Raw genomic sequence first — 15129 nt, forward strand, 5'->3', positions numbered from 1 at the left:
ATTTATTTTATAATAATTTTTTTAATTTTCTCCTGAGACAATTATGGAGAAAATTGTGGCCATTTGCTGGCTATGCTACAGCGCTTATTCTGAAAAGCAAGCATGGTGAGAAATCATTTATAATAAATATGCTGGAAAACGTTGAATTCAGCTGGTGTGATGCAATCTTTCCCTCTATGTCATTTCTGCCAAATCCACTAGGAGCAAAATTTTTATACAGACTGGAGTAGAAACACACAAAGTGGTTGTGGATTTTTATTTTTTATTTTTTGAAAGAGTAAGCTTTCTTGTATGTTGATATATTGTTAGATGCATAAAAGTTTAATGAAACAACAGTTTTGGAATTTTTTGCAGCATGAAATTGATGGATATTAACAGATGAGAATAACCATTAAATCCTAACCTTCAAAAATATTACAGTCAGTGAAAGAAAAGTAAAAAAATAAAATAAATAAGTAAGCTAATGTCGCTTTTTCCATCTTTCTGGTTTGAGGTTAGAGGACAAGATTGATAAATGTCCAGAAGCAGAACTTAAAAGGGAAGTAGTCTAGAAGTCTGGGATGTATGTGTGTAAAATCTCAGCATGTGTTCCCATTCCATGTTCTCCTTCCTGGACTGGTTACAGTTATTAGGGCAACAAATGTATGAGAAGTTCCTCGGCAGCAGTGGTATCTCTCTCCAGCCTTCAGCCGAGCGTTCCGTGGGGATCGCATCCCAGCGACGAGGGATGAGGAATGGCCTTAATGAAGTCAGACAAGCCGGAATACATGCATAAGAAAGATTTTAAATATTGATATGATGTCAGTGTGCAGCTGCATAAACGGGTTACAGTGGATCGGTTAGCTCTCAATGACCCTCGTCTAATACAGCAGCACAAGGGGGATGATTAGGCTCATCAGAGGTGATTGTGTATTCTGTAGGAGGCGCAAACACAGCACACACACCACTTAAATCAAAGCCTCCTCCTGTCTTCCTCTGCAGCACTTCCAGTTTCAATTCACGCTTTAAATTATTCACAGGCACATGTAATTAATGGCTAGTGAATTTATATCATATGGCTAAGCAAAGTATTAATGGGTTTTTATTAAAGGGCTCCATCAAGGTGCAGCAGGCCTTTCAGAGGCCCAGAATAAATGTTACTGTAATTACTCAAGGAGGAAACGGATAGAAACAATCTGAAAGCATATTCTCGCAACGTGACGCTCATTGCACAACAAGGAATAAAAGCAGAAACTCAACACAGATTAGACGTGTGAAAAATGTCAAGTTGTCCGGCAGTGGAGAAGTGAGACCGTGGGGTGGAATTAAAAAGTGATGAAAAGTGAGGTACTGTCCAACATCACACGGACATAAGGGACACTTGAGTTTCTGTGCTGCGCCATGACCCGATCGGTATTCCCTGTTAAAAACAAACCTCAGGTCAAACTTCAGGCCCGTCCGCTCAGACACGGGTCAGGCTTAAATTATTCAGCCAGCAGAGACTGGCAAGATCAAGGAAGTCGAGCGAAGCTAGTTATACGCCAGAGAGCCGGTGGTGCCCACTTCTTACGCTGTAAACACCAACCATTTCCCAGCAACAGACACTTGTTTATTTAATTCCCCCACAACCGGCACAGATGTTTTGAAAAACAGAAAATATTTCTTGTGCTTCATGTTGACACATGGGTGAAGTGTCTGTGCTTGACTTTGATCTCACTGATCAGTCAGTCGGTTTGATTTGGATGGATTACACTGGTTCGGATGCAGCTCTTTGGGAAGCCGTGGTAATTCATTCAGCTGCTGAACCCATAGTACAAACACAAACAAACAGCTCAGATAGGTGGGAAATGGACATTTCCTCTACTTTGAAGTACGGAGCAAAAACCTTACAACTCGTTAACTTGTACTAAAAGGGCTAAAAGGGCACCAGAACTCCCATGCATGCTATCATAACCTATTAGTCGGTAGAAAGAGCTTTTTTGTGTACCTTTGCCCAAAATGAACAGCTAGTTTTCTGGAATTCTTTCAATTGATGCTGTAAATCACAGAGCATATTAAAATGTTTATTTAATTTACAAAATGATTGCTATGTAAGAGGAGATTGGTACAGAATACCATATGTTTTCAAAAGTATGAGAATCCCCAACTCTATATATCTGAGTTCAGATGATGTAAACACTTTTATGTCCAGAAATGTCAGCAATTCATTCATAAGGAGCTCCAACCAAATATCGAGTGCATAGAAATCAGCATACTTTTCTGTGTGAAATGTAATTCTTTATTAATTTTATGTAATATATAAAATCAGCTTGCCACCAGTGAAGAGCTCCCAGCATTGGCAGCATGCACGTCCATTTGCACACATATTGAGAAGAAGATATTTGAAGAGATATTTTTGTGAAATGGGCTTTCAGCTACAGTTTGCCCAAGAACACTGCATGTCCTACCAAAGCAAACTCTTCAAATGACGGCAGAACAATTTGCCGACAATCTGTGAATTTCCATGAGGGATGAATCGTAAATATTGTACTAACCGTTGCCTTGAAATACTATATAAATTCCAGATAAAGCATTTGACATGTCTGAAATATTTGCAACATTTGTGTCACTGCTGTAAACTTTTGCACTTCCTCTGAAACCTGTCACTCCTCAAACTTTATTCATGAGGATGAAGGGATGCTGTGATCTTCACATGGTTGTGGAAAAGAAGGAGTATTAACATACCTAAAGGACACATGTATGCTCAGTTCTTGTGTGATATTACATGTTTCCTTTGTCCGATTCCTGGCTACTGTAGCTGTATGCCTCCTTGTTCCAGTCCGCCTCATTAATTCCAACTGGAGTCCATTTCAATAAGTACATCTCCCTCTCCTTTTCCATTACAGTGCAGCTGTCCCTCCCTCTCTTTCCCCAGTCATAGCTGGGGTTAACATGCTAATTCCGTTTTATGAGCTCTGACTGAGCCCACTCTGCTCCACTTACACGTGTACAACAATTATTACATCGCTTCTTCTTTTTATTTTTTTTCACTATAAAAAAATCAGCACCCCGAGTGTCATGTCGGCGAAACCTGAAAATGTATTCAGCGAATAGAATGGTTAATTTCTCGGAGGAAAAAAAAAAAAAAAGGAATGACCTAAAAATAGAGATTTACTGTGAGATTCCGCATTTAAATGAGCCCTACCTGTGTGATGGCCTGGCTGAGAAATCCATTTGTGTATAAAAAGATGTAAAATACCCTACTGACACTAAAGATTATATTAAAATACAATGTGGGACATTGTCATACATATCTTCACAGCTATTTATCTATTTGAAAAGGCCTCTCTCTTTTGAATTTTCTTTTTGACTCGAATCATGAGCTTGAGTCACAATGTAGCAAAAGATTCATGTCATTATCTAACATCAGTATGACTGATTAATCATTTCCTGTTTGTACAATGATAGACTGCTGATGCTGTTGTTTCTTACCTATTTGAACAAAAGGTAAAATAACTCTTGAGTAGTATTATGGAAGAAAATCACCCCTCTCTCTGGTCCAGGTTACAGTAGGTCTTCCTCTCATTTATGAAACTCTCCATCCTGTTTTCATGATTCCAAAATATTCCTAACCCTGAATGAATATGTAGTTACACCCACAATTTTTTTCTGCCTGGGAATGCTTGGAAAATCTTTAAAGGGGATGCTATAACCATCTCAGCTGACTTTTTGATGTGGATTATCAGTGGTTCTGTTCACATTGTTTGCAGATTATGGCGCTCTAAGCTCTAACAGATGAGGTTATTGGTCTACCCTTTTCGAAGAAGCTTATTTAATTCACTTGCTTCCTTTCCATTAGTATCCATGTTTGTCCTACATCTCATGATCACAGGAGAGCGCTGAAATGTAAACTCAGAACTTCATCTATGCGCTCGGCTCTTTCTTCACCTCATGCTATTGATGTAGATACGTTTCTGATTCATTTCTCAGTCTCCCGTTCCATCCTGGTTCTGCAGGGAGAATCAGGTGAGCTTTATAATTCTGCTCATCTCTGACGATGATGAAACACAGTAACCATTCAGTAAAAGTTGATTAAAAATTGGTACTCAAGTGTTATCTTGATATTCTTTGTGTTAAAGTCTGAGCCGATTTAAGGTGGAGCTTCATTTTTTTCTGCTACATGTCTGTCCTAATATCAAAGCACATATCAGAAAGTGCAGGTGGATTTATTGGGGGCAGTCAGTCGTAGCCCACTCATGTAATGAAGCGAATGCACCAGACGACTGGTCAGAGAGGCCCCGGCAACATAATGACAGCCAATATCTCCAAACCCGGCTTGAAGGAAGGCTGGAAACATTTGCTCAGGAGACTCATTGGGTGTTTCAATCTCACCACAAATCCATTTTTATGTTTTCCTTCTGATTTATGGCCTTATTTTAACTGTCTCCCACATGCAAATGCCTGGCGACCGCTCTAGAAATATACATAATGTGATTCTCAGGGTCATCCCTCCAGCCTGTCAAGTTGAGGAGGTGCATTAAGGGTTTGGGGGAGGTGCAGGGAGCGACAGGAGGGGGACTCTGATTATTTTCTTCCAGCGGTCCTAGGTGAATGGAGAAGGTGGCTCTCATTAGGTCCTGGTCATACATTTATGACTCTTTTATGACTATTATGTTTATCCACACATACAAATCCCACCAGGCAAGGTGTGAGTTAACGTATCAATAAGATAGCCATATATTAAAATCTAGGTTCTTTATGGCTAAGTCTCTGTTTGCTGTAGCTGAGAGTCTATTTGGCCTGAATTAAACTGGATAAATTTTATATTCTGTAAAACCTGTGTCCATCCTGGAAGTCTCCTCTCGACGATTCACCCAGAAAATACTGATTCGAAAATGATTCCTGGGCAGGTAATTATGATCATATATCCTGACACGTGTAGAGGAACTTTATTAAAGATATCTGTCACGCTGGCTTCTCTGCCCGTCTCTCTGCATGGACATGACAAAGTAGATCCATCAATTAAGCCCCAGCAATTGTATTTGGTGGGATATTAGCCAGCCTTTATATTTTCTTTCACATTATTTCACACATTTTTCACACGTTGGAATATGTTAATGAGGAGGTCCAGACAGTTCCACCAATGCTCCCATTTCCAAGAGATTTTCACACACTTGGAGACAGACAGTTACTTTCATGCAATGTCAATGCCCACATGTCTAAAATCTTTACCTGACTGACTGATTCATTTTGCTTTGACGAGCTTTTCATTCCAACTTGAAATGTAGAGAAAGAGCTTCTTAAATGAAAAAGAAAGAATCCCTAAATGTCATAGACCCATCAAACTCTCTGCTTGCCTTGCTTCATGCTCTCCCAAAGACCTGTCTTTGTCCATGTGGTGAAACAATGTCTTTGTTCATTGTTTCACCTCATGAATTCTGCCGTATTTAAATCCTCTTCCACCAGAACACTGTTTGCACATCAAACTGTTCTGTCTTTAATGGGTCACTATTAACCTCAGAATCATTTTTAAGGAGCAGGAAGATGAGAAAAACTTCAGAATCCTGGCAACTGATGCTCAAACCCAAAACCTAAACAGAAAATTGTGTTTCCTGTTTCCCGGTCACCTTCTATCAGTCTCGCACACAGCAAATATAGTTTAGTTTATAATGGAAAAAAGGAACCTTTAGTCAACATAATCAGAGTTCAATCTTCATCTTTCACACATTAAGAGGTTGACAGTAAGAAATTGATTCTGATTACATATTAGCTGGTTTAGCTTTTTTGCCAAATATAACCGCTTTGAATGAAGAATGAAGGTAAAACAACTTAGATTGATCTGGGTTTTTTTTTTTTTACATTCATGTCATTGGAAGCACATAATGTACATATTTGCCATAGGTTGAGAATGCAGCCAATAATGAAAAGACTACATCCCTTGTTATTTCTTAAACCTAAAATCATACCTGGACTAAATGACTTTTCTTGAGGATGGGTGCAGCCAAACCACAATGTGGGATGAGGATTTTAGGACTGTTAAGGATTTGGTGCCACAATAGTTCCATGCATTAGGATCCTATTCCTGTAGAGGTAAAAGGTCATCCTTTCTATGTTTCTTTTACCAAAGGCCATTTAGCTTTTAATTTTAATCTAGAAAATAATGGGTTGTATGATGGCACAGTTAGTAGCACTGTTTCCTGCAAGGCAAGAAAGTCCTGGGTTCGAGTCCCAGTCTGGAGTCGTTCTGCAATGAGTTTGCATGTTCTCTCTGTGCATGTGTGGGTACTTTGGCTTCCTCCCACAGTCCATATAGATAACTGTTGGGTTAATTTCCTAAATTTTCCTCAGGTTTTCTGTTTTTTTGCCTCTCTGTTCTCCTGTGATGGACCAGGTTGTCCAGGGTGTACCTTCCTCTCGCCCGTTGACTGCCGGAGGCAGGCACCATCCCCCTTCATAATTCTCCAAGGAAAAGCATGTTAGATGATGCATGGATCTAGAAAATAATACAAAAATCAAACATCTTCTCTTGGCAGTCATTGTGGTGAATTTTGTCATGTAACTCCCCCCATATATCAGCTTTACTATATGGATTTGTTGTAGAAACTGGAAAAGCAATGCCAATTTTTATCTAGATGATGACCATAAGCAGAGTTTGAGGATATGTTATATTCGTCTTTAAAGCATTATGTTCTCTTAGTCATTAATAGTTATTTTGAAGACATGTAAGAAAATTCTATCTGCCAAATTCCATCACTGTTACAGTTTTTTCCCATCATGACGCTTGTAGATGAGAACATCTTTATTGGGAAACAGTCCTGAGCAGCTGCAGTTTAAAAGTCTTCATGGCAACCCCAATCAGAATCCGTGTCAGCCGAGCCCATGTAGGAACTTTAACAGAGCTTGTTGTTCTCACCGTCTCACAGATGCCTCGTTGTCATCCAGCAGCCACCCAACATGTCACGGCGGTCCGGCGCAGCATACTCAAGTCACTTCAGAGCATCAACCAGCGAGGCCCAGATGTTCCCCAGCAGCTGACTGAGGGAAAGCGTGACATGTCCAGTCAAAGATGCAACATCCTCCATGTTGGCCAACACCTGCCTTTACAGCTGCTCCGCCTCGGGTTCCGACTCGCTGCATCCACACAACTTTGGGAAGGAGGTGTTTGAAAGCTCCATCCAACAGTGAAGTTGTCAGTCTCGCATATGGCTGTGGGATTAGATGAGATGAACACTTTCATGTGGTGGAGATGAAGGGGAGGAGGGTATACAGTCTCATTTTTCTGTCCACACAAAAAATATTTGATTCTCTCAGTGCTTTCCTGCGTTTTCTATCTGCTTGGGCAATATTTAAATGCTTAGTTACTCCAGGATATGCCTGATTCAGTGTAAGTAATCCACATTTGCTCATGCATTTCTGGGCTACAAAACATTAATGTGTTTACATAAATCTCATAAATCTCATTCTGCTAAAAAAACAAAAAACAATCCCCATGTTTATAAAAGTTTTATTTTAAAAGGACCAAATTCTGTAACTTGAATGACTTCAGGTGTTGACAATGCTCCAAACCAGGGGTCCGGTTCCTGTGAGCTACTATCCTCCAAATTTTAGATTTATTCCTTTTTCAATACAGCTAAATCAAGTGAATGGCTCATTAGCAGACCTCTGTAAGGCTGAGTAACATGCTGATGTGATGAAGAAGGAATGTATCTAAATGTTGCATGATAATAGCTCTCCAAGACAACATCTGGGGACCCCTGGTCCAAACCATGTTGCTTAAAATGCAATATCTGGATGTTTGGATTTATTTTTTTAGCTCATGAAAAAATTGTTGATTCTAGGTATATTTTTTTACACGAGACCCAAGAAGAAGCACATTTGTCTACCTTTCAAGCAATGACTGTCTAAGACCATCAAAGCTCTAAAACACTGAGCATGATGCACTCCTTCGCAGGTAATACTTATCTTATTTGGAAGAGTTTTCTAATGAGGTTTGTTTCTTCATAAGGCTTTTAAGGAGGGTCTTCAAACGGGTTGAGGTTTTGGAAATGCCACTTCAGAAGTGTAGTGGTAGCCTGCTTTATCCATTCTAAAGTTTGTATTTTTCTGGATATTGTCTGACCTAAAAGTTGTTGGACTGTGTCAAAACCAATATGTAGATTGGCGGAGTAAAATCTTCTAATATGGAACTTAATAAATAAACAAACTTGACAAGTTTGTAAAGCAAAGACAAAATGAAGGAAAAGTAAGAAAGAAAAACACATCTAATATGACATTCTGACATTATTCTGGGTGTTTGACTAAGCAACATTTTAACTGTTTCACCGTCTGATTTGTTGCTGTGCTGCTCCTGGACTTATTTTAAGGTGCAAAATGCAAATGATGTTAAGAGTTCAGCCTATTTTGTTTTAGATCTCTCACCCAGACTGTGTCCCCCTGAGCTGCTTGCTGATTGCTGCCTCATGATTAGTTTAGAAAAATACTTTACATTTTAATTAATATCAAGAAGATCTTAGTAAACAAAAAGATGATGCAGCCAACATCAGTGGACACATCCCCATCACACTGAATTACAGAGAAGCAAAACGGGTCACAGAGATGTCAGGGTGGGGAAATGGGAAAGAACCAACCATGTTCAAAAGTGCTGGGATATCGTCTGCTAGAGATGTGCAGGCAAACTTCATGCTTGACAGCAACAACCAAGAGTCTGTGTCCATCCGTCCGTCGTCATACCTGTTTATATATGCAGGGTAGTGAGTGTGGGAGCAACCCATACTGATGCCTATGTAAATCAGATTTTACAGAATCTTGCAAGTTAGCAAGATTAGCTGAATTGTCTTTAGCTTGTCTTTTTTTTGTCCTTGTCTTAAAGTCAAATTGTCCTTGTCTTTAGCTGATTAGCTGAAGCTAAGGAAAACCCAAAATAATGTTCCAAACAAAATGGTGAATATTACATAAAATAAAGGATTTTGAAAGCAGAAAAGTATTTTCTACAACCTCAAAATTAATGAGTTAATGCACTGATGCAGCATGGCATAAAGATGATCAGTCTGTGACTTTTGGTAATGAGGAATCTCAGGTTGTTATAATAAATGCCTTTGCCTTGTCAGCATTGTCTCATATATTTTTCCTGACCATACCATATCAATTCTCTGTGGAGTTTAGATCAAGTCGGATGCTGCCTAATCAAACAGTTGCCCTTTTTGTATCCAAATTTTTTTCTTCCACTGAATTTTTTATCAATGCCCTTTGATAAAGCACTAACACAACACAAACATGCACACTCTCATACCTAAGGGCAATTTACTGAGATGATTTAATCTGTCAGAAAGTTTTAGGGTTGTGGGAGGAAGTTGGGGTACCTGGAGAGAACTCGTGGATGCACAGAGAGAACATGGACAAAGACTTAGGTTGGGATTCAAATTCAGAACTTCCTTGAAGAAATACATGTTTAAAATATTTCACTCAGTTTGTCATGAACCTGTATCTAAATTTAACTTTTTAAAACAAATCTCCTACTTTTTCAAATTTACAATACAAGCTTGAAATGTATTTCTGCTAAATTAGCTCCTAAAGCACGAACGCTGTTTTAGTCTTCACCTTCTTATTTTGGAAAATAAAACAAAATTCCATGTCTATCCAACATAACAAAGAATTTGAATCATTCTGGTTAAAATCGAACACACAACCACTACACTACTGTAAGTGTGCTCTTTCTCCCTGCAGATGAAGAGTTATTAGAGCACATGAGCACTGTCCGAGACATGCAAATGGAGCCGGTTGCAAATAGAATTTCTACAATATCAAGCCTTGTTAGAGCGGGAGCAGCAAAGCACTAAGGACAATCAAGACACCTTGTCACTTGCTTCTTTTTTTATCTCCTGCCTCCTTGTGAAGAAAAAGCACTTTGAATCTGCTAGTTTTTCTCTTGCATTTACATAACAAAGCCCCCAAGAATAAGGTAGATGTGATGAAGCAGCCTCCTCTGCTGCGTCTGAACACCCATCAACATGCCTCAGACACACACGCTAACAAACACAGAGGGAGGCGTATGCATGCACACACATATCCTCATGTATTGTCTCCTTCTTTTCTCTCAGTAAAAGTATCTGACAACCAAAACCCCAAAGATCTCCGATGCTTGGCTTCACAGCGTGGATACGCAGTCAGCAAAATAAATTGAAAGCATTAAGAGAAAGTCAAAAAAGTGAGAAACTGGAACAGAAAACAAAATAACCTCTCTGCACCAACAACTCCCTCCACAGCCACCTACATATAACCCCCCCACCCACTACACAACCTTCCTCCACCCCACCCTCAGCCCAGCTCTGCTCCCCACTCAGAAAGAAACAGGATGAAATGACATTATGCATATGAAAATGTCCAGAAAGATGTTTGATTTATGTATGCATTAGATGCAAATTCTATTACGGGACACAAGGCGGGCTGCGAGATTTCCCACTGAACACTTGGCTGCCCTGATCAAACCCCATCTCATTAATTCAGACAAGGGGGGAAAGATAGAAGGAGTGAAGGAGGAAAAAAATGGAAGAAATTTACAACCCAGACACAGATTTAAAAAAAACTGGGTAAAAAAAAAGAGGTATAGTGGTTTGGTGTGGGAGAGGGGGGGAAATGATGTCAATGTCTGGACCAAGAGCCTGACCAGTCAACAAATGAGATGGTATGCATTTATGAAAAAATAACAAAACTAGATAAACTTTTATTAACGCTGCATCCATAGAAACCTGGATATCATTTGTAAAAAAAAAAAAAATATTAAGAGGTAAACAGTAAATAAAAATCTAAATATCTAAGTCAAATGGAATAAAATAGTGCATCATGTATTCTTTGCAATAAAACTACAAGTTAACTCTCCACTGCGGTCATATCCAAAAACTGTCATCAACTATATGATTTAGTTTCTCCCTGCAGATGAAGACAATTTAATTGTATCTCTGAAACAGAGATATAATTAAACAGTAATGTTTGATGTTATGTGATGAGCTCCAATGTGGTGAGGTTGGAAAGCCTTCTTGGCATCATCCTTGTCTTTAGCTTCTCTGTTAGATCCTAGTCAGGTTTATGGCCGGGCAACTCCAAACCATCGATATTACTTCCACTGAGAAGCTTTTATGTTGGTAAAGTTAAAATAACGTCTTTAAACCTAAATCTGACAGGGATATGGATATTTTTGTGTGCTCATTTTCAGCTCCCATGATAGAGTCCATTGCAGTTCCTGTCTCAAAGGTGTGGTATTTTTGTGGCACAACAGGAATCCACAAATGTCTAGGAGATGTACTGTAAATGGCTCAATCTTAAATCTGGTCAAATCATTTGATCTACTGAAAGCCCACAGAGATCTCTTGTGACTGTCTGACAGATGCCAATAATGTACAGTAAAATTTAAGAATACTTTCCAAAGCTTTAAAAATCTTTATCCAGTGTCAAATGGTGGCAAAATAAAAATTGCCACAAATTTACAAATCAAAAGTGTGGTATGTCTTTAAAAAAACAATGTTTAGAAAATCATCTCGCCGTTGGAGCCACCTCTGAGCAAGACATGCCGTTTGTACAATCCTCCAAACAAACGGGAACCTCTGCCTGCGTTCTTTCTCTGGCAGAAGAACAATCAAACTGTACTAACCACACGACATGCTGCGTTAATGTAAAAGCGGCTCCCCAGCAGCGGTTATGCCACTATTTCTAAACTAATGGCCTGCTAATATCAGCTCTGTTCTTGGCATGTGTAAGTAGCTGATATGAAACATGCTCATTTCTCAAAATGTCAACCTATTTCAGATGTTCTACTTACAGGAATGCATGCATTAGGAAGCTCACCAAAGTTTGTTTGAACTTCAGAGAAACTACAGTAAAGCAGCAACTGCTATCCTGAAGAGACTAAGAGATAATCTGAGGTTAGCACATATCAATCTGCCAAACTTATGACAGAAAAGTTCATCAAAGTTGTGCAAAAGTCATCACAAACATGTTCCGTTGAGCTTAATATTTCCATCAGTTCATGTTTTCATTCACATCATATCAACCCTGTTCACCTCTCAGCATGGTCAGGCGATTGAAATGGGAGAAAGGTAAAAGTGGGAACCTCTCCGCCTCTCTTCCTCCCATCACTTCCTCCCACAGCCCTCCGTATGATTGAGGTCAGACAGAAAATTCTTCCCTGGCCTAACTAATGTGATTGCATCAGAGCAATCCCCTTAAACCACATCACAGGCCTGATCTGCATACTAATTGGCCCTGCTCCGTCCTTGACACAGACCTTGGGAGGAAGAGGCCTTCAATTCCCCCCCTTCAGGGTGGGTGAGGAGGGTGTGTGTATATGAGTGAGGCGGAGCAGAGGGGTTGGAGGAGAAGAAAAAAAAATTCAGCGTCCACCCATTGCTTACATTTCCACGCAAAGATGCCCCCGCCCTGAATAACCTCCTCCCTGCCACATGGTACACCCAGCCCCTCAACCCTCCTCACCCCCCATCACCCCTATCTTCTTTCTCTATGCATCAATGCAAATTATAACAATGGCCGGGGCTTTATTTGGTGGGGGTAAGCCTGCGTGACCTTCTGTGACGGGGAGCAGCAGAGACAAAAGGCCATTTTTCTCTGAATAAGCACACGGACAGCGGCATCTCCCCATCCAAGGCAGGAGGGTAGGTGGTGGAAGGGGGGTGGTGGTGACAGATAGGGGCCAAATCCAAAAGAGGCAAATGTGGGGATTTTTTAAAGTAAAAGAGGGCAGAGTAGAAATGAATGCAGAAGGATGTGTAGGCTGTGGCCCCTTTAGAGGCTGCAGCGCCGGGCCAGACAACAGAAAAGACGGGAGAAATTTACATCTTTTATATTCATGTGCAACCGCAAATGTCTGGGACTGGAGGGGAAATGCATGTTTTAAAATATCTTTCACTTTTAGTTGCTGTGATTTTGTTTTCATGTAAACATTTTTATGTAGTAATAAAAACCTATTCCTCCGTTCCGGCTATGCAACAGTGAGGAGTAACGACTTAAAACCGACTGCGCTGAAATTAGTCATCATGTCATCAACAGGATTTCAGTTTGCATCACATTTGCATCTTCGCTTGAACAGAAGAGGTTTCTTTGCAGTCAAAAATGACTGCATGTTAGTTCAAGTCAACATTTTTTTCCCAGATCCCAAAACCAAATTGTTCAAATTAAATGAAGGCAAGAGTTTATTAGGAAGATTGGAGATTTTTTTTTTTTTTTTGATATTTTTTTTAAGCATTTTGGCCTCCAGTGGAAAAAAAAAATCACCTCCCAGATCACAAGCCTGGAGATTTTTTTGCGGTGGAACTACATTGCCAATGAACTGTTGGAAATTGTGACTCCTGAATTATTTTGAGTGACCTCATTCTGAACATTTGCCATGTTTATTATGAGTAAGGCTACATTGCTGACAATACAAAGAAGATATGTGACAGTTTTCTCAGAACAGAAATAAAATTCAACTGATTCTGGTCACAAGCTTAAATGTCAATGCATCTCCACTAAAAAACACTTTAACTTATGTATTTGGTCCATGATGTGAAATATGACCCTTTGTGTTCAATGTGTAATAATACATATCTTTTCACATAGATCGAGCTATGAAAAAATGTTACATTTTACTGTTCAGTTTTATGTATCTGTCATGTATAACTGGCATTTAAGCAACTTTTAGTTACATAATATGATTAATAAGACTCTTGTGGCCGTATACAGAAATGCACTCGAACAGAAATGTTTATATTTCCCTCCCTCTAGTCTGTTTCCAATACCTGTTTTTCATATCCACAAGCAGCATGAATAGTTTTGACGAATGTCTATTAGACGTGGAGAGGAATCATTTACTTTGTACATTTTTCACAAGATACCTGCTTAGATTGAGAAATGGCAAAAAACTCCAGGATGAAAATTGTAAAGTTGTTGTTCACAGAGGAGGCTTTCTATAAAAAGGTGTGGCATTTAAATTAATCAAAGTTTTTTTCTTGGCTCCTACAACTAATTTCTGCATTCAGATCAACTCCAAACAAACACTAAATGTATTCCAGTGTTTCTTATAAAACTGTGGAGTTTAGTTTTAGGTCTTTCTTTCAGCTTTTCTTTTTGGAAATACTCAGTTTATATATATATATATATATACTCATGTTAGTCTCACAGTTGTGGATGAGAGATTTTCTTTTTCCTGTTGCTCCTCTGTGACATCATTACAAAGAGCAGCATTTGGCTGTTTGGTATTTTTTAGATTATCTTAATTTGGGTTAGTTAAGATTATTGATTTGCTACGAACATACGTTGAAATATAAAAGCAAAGCAGGAGCAAATTTTATCAGACATGGAAAACAAACTGAAGTTTAGTGAAAACGTCTTGTCAGAAAGTGAAAACTAAAAGTAAAAATATGTTGTTCACTTTCCCGTATAAATTATAACACTTTCCTAAGTCATTTTCATCCCAAATAAAACATAAACACTCCCATCCTAAATTCACATGTTCAATATACTCTGTCTTAGTTTGATATGATAACAACCAGAGTTTGAATCCCATGTGGCAGAAAACTACAAGGAGCAAACCTCACTGCACTCCATGCTCAGCTATATGTTTCTCCAAAATAACTTTTTAATGTCATATTTAAAGTGAAACTGTGTTTTGGCTTTGTTTCAAGCTATCACTCAAACTATTCTATTGAATAAACAAACTCCTTTTAATTGTACGAACACACTGGCTTTTTAAAATTCACCCCTAAACAAATATTGGTTATTGTTTCAAAGTCAATTCTTTCTAAGTGTTTGAAATTTTTAATCTGATCCAAACGACAAATTTCAAAGTTTAAAATAAATGCATTAGTTAATTTCCTCCTTCCTAAATCATTTAAAATAACAGTTCTTCTTTTTTGCGTTATGTCAATAATGGTTGCAGGTTTGTTGACTAGGCGTTACCCCGGACTTCCACATAGTAACTAAACTCTGGTAGTTACTATGTACAAGTAAAGTACAAGTAAATTGCAAAGAACATTAACTGATCTGTGATCTCTCATGCTACTTTTTGCAATGTTCACCTTTGCATGTCTTACTTGAGGTTTCCAGTAGATATTGTTGTCTGCTGTTACACCCAGAACTGTGTTTATATATTCTTGTGAAATATACAAGCTATCCATAGTTATGTGT

This window comes from Poecilia reticulata, linkage group LG22 (genome assembly GCF_000633615.1).
Source record: "Poecilia reticulata strain Guanapo linkage group LG22, Guppy_female_1.0+MT, whole genome shotgun sequence".
In the NCBI taxonomy this organism is placed as follows: domain Eukaryota; kingdom Metazoa; phylum Chordata; class Actinopteri; order Cyprinodontiformes; family Poeciliidae; genus Poecilia; species Poecilia reticulata.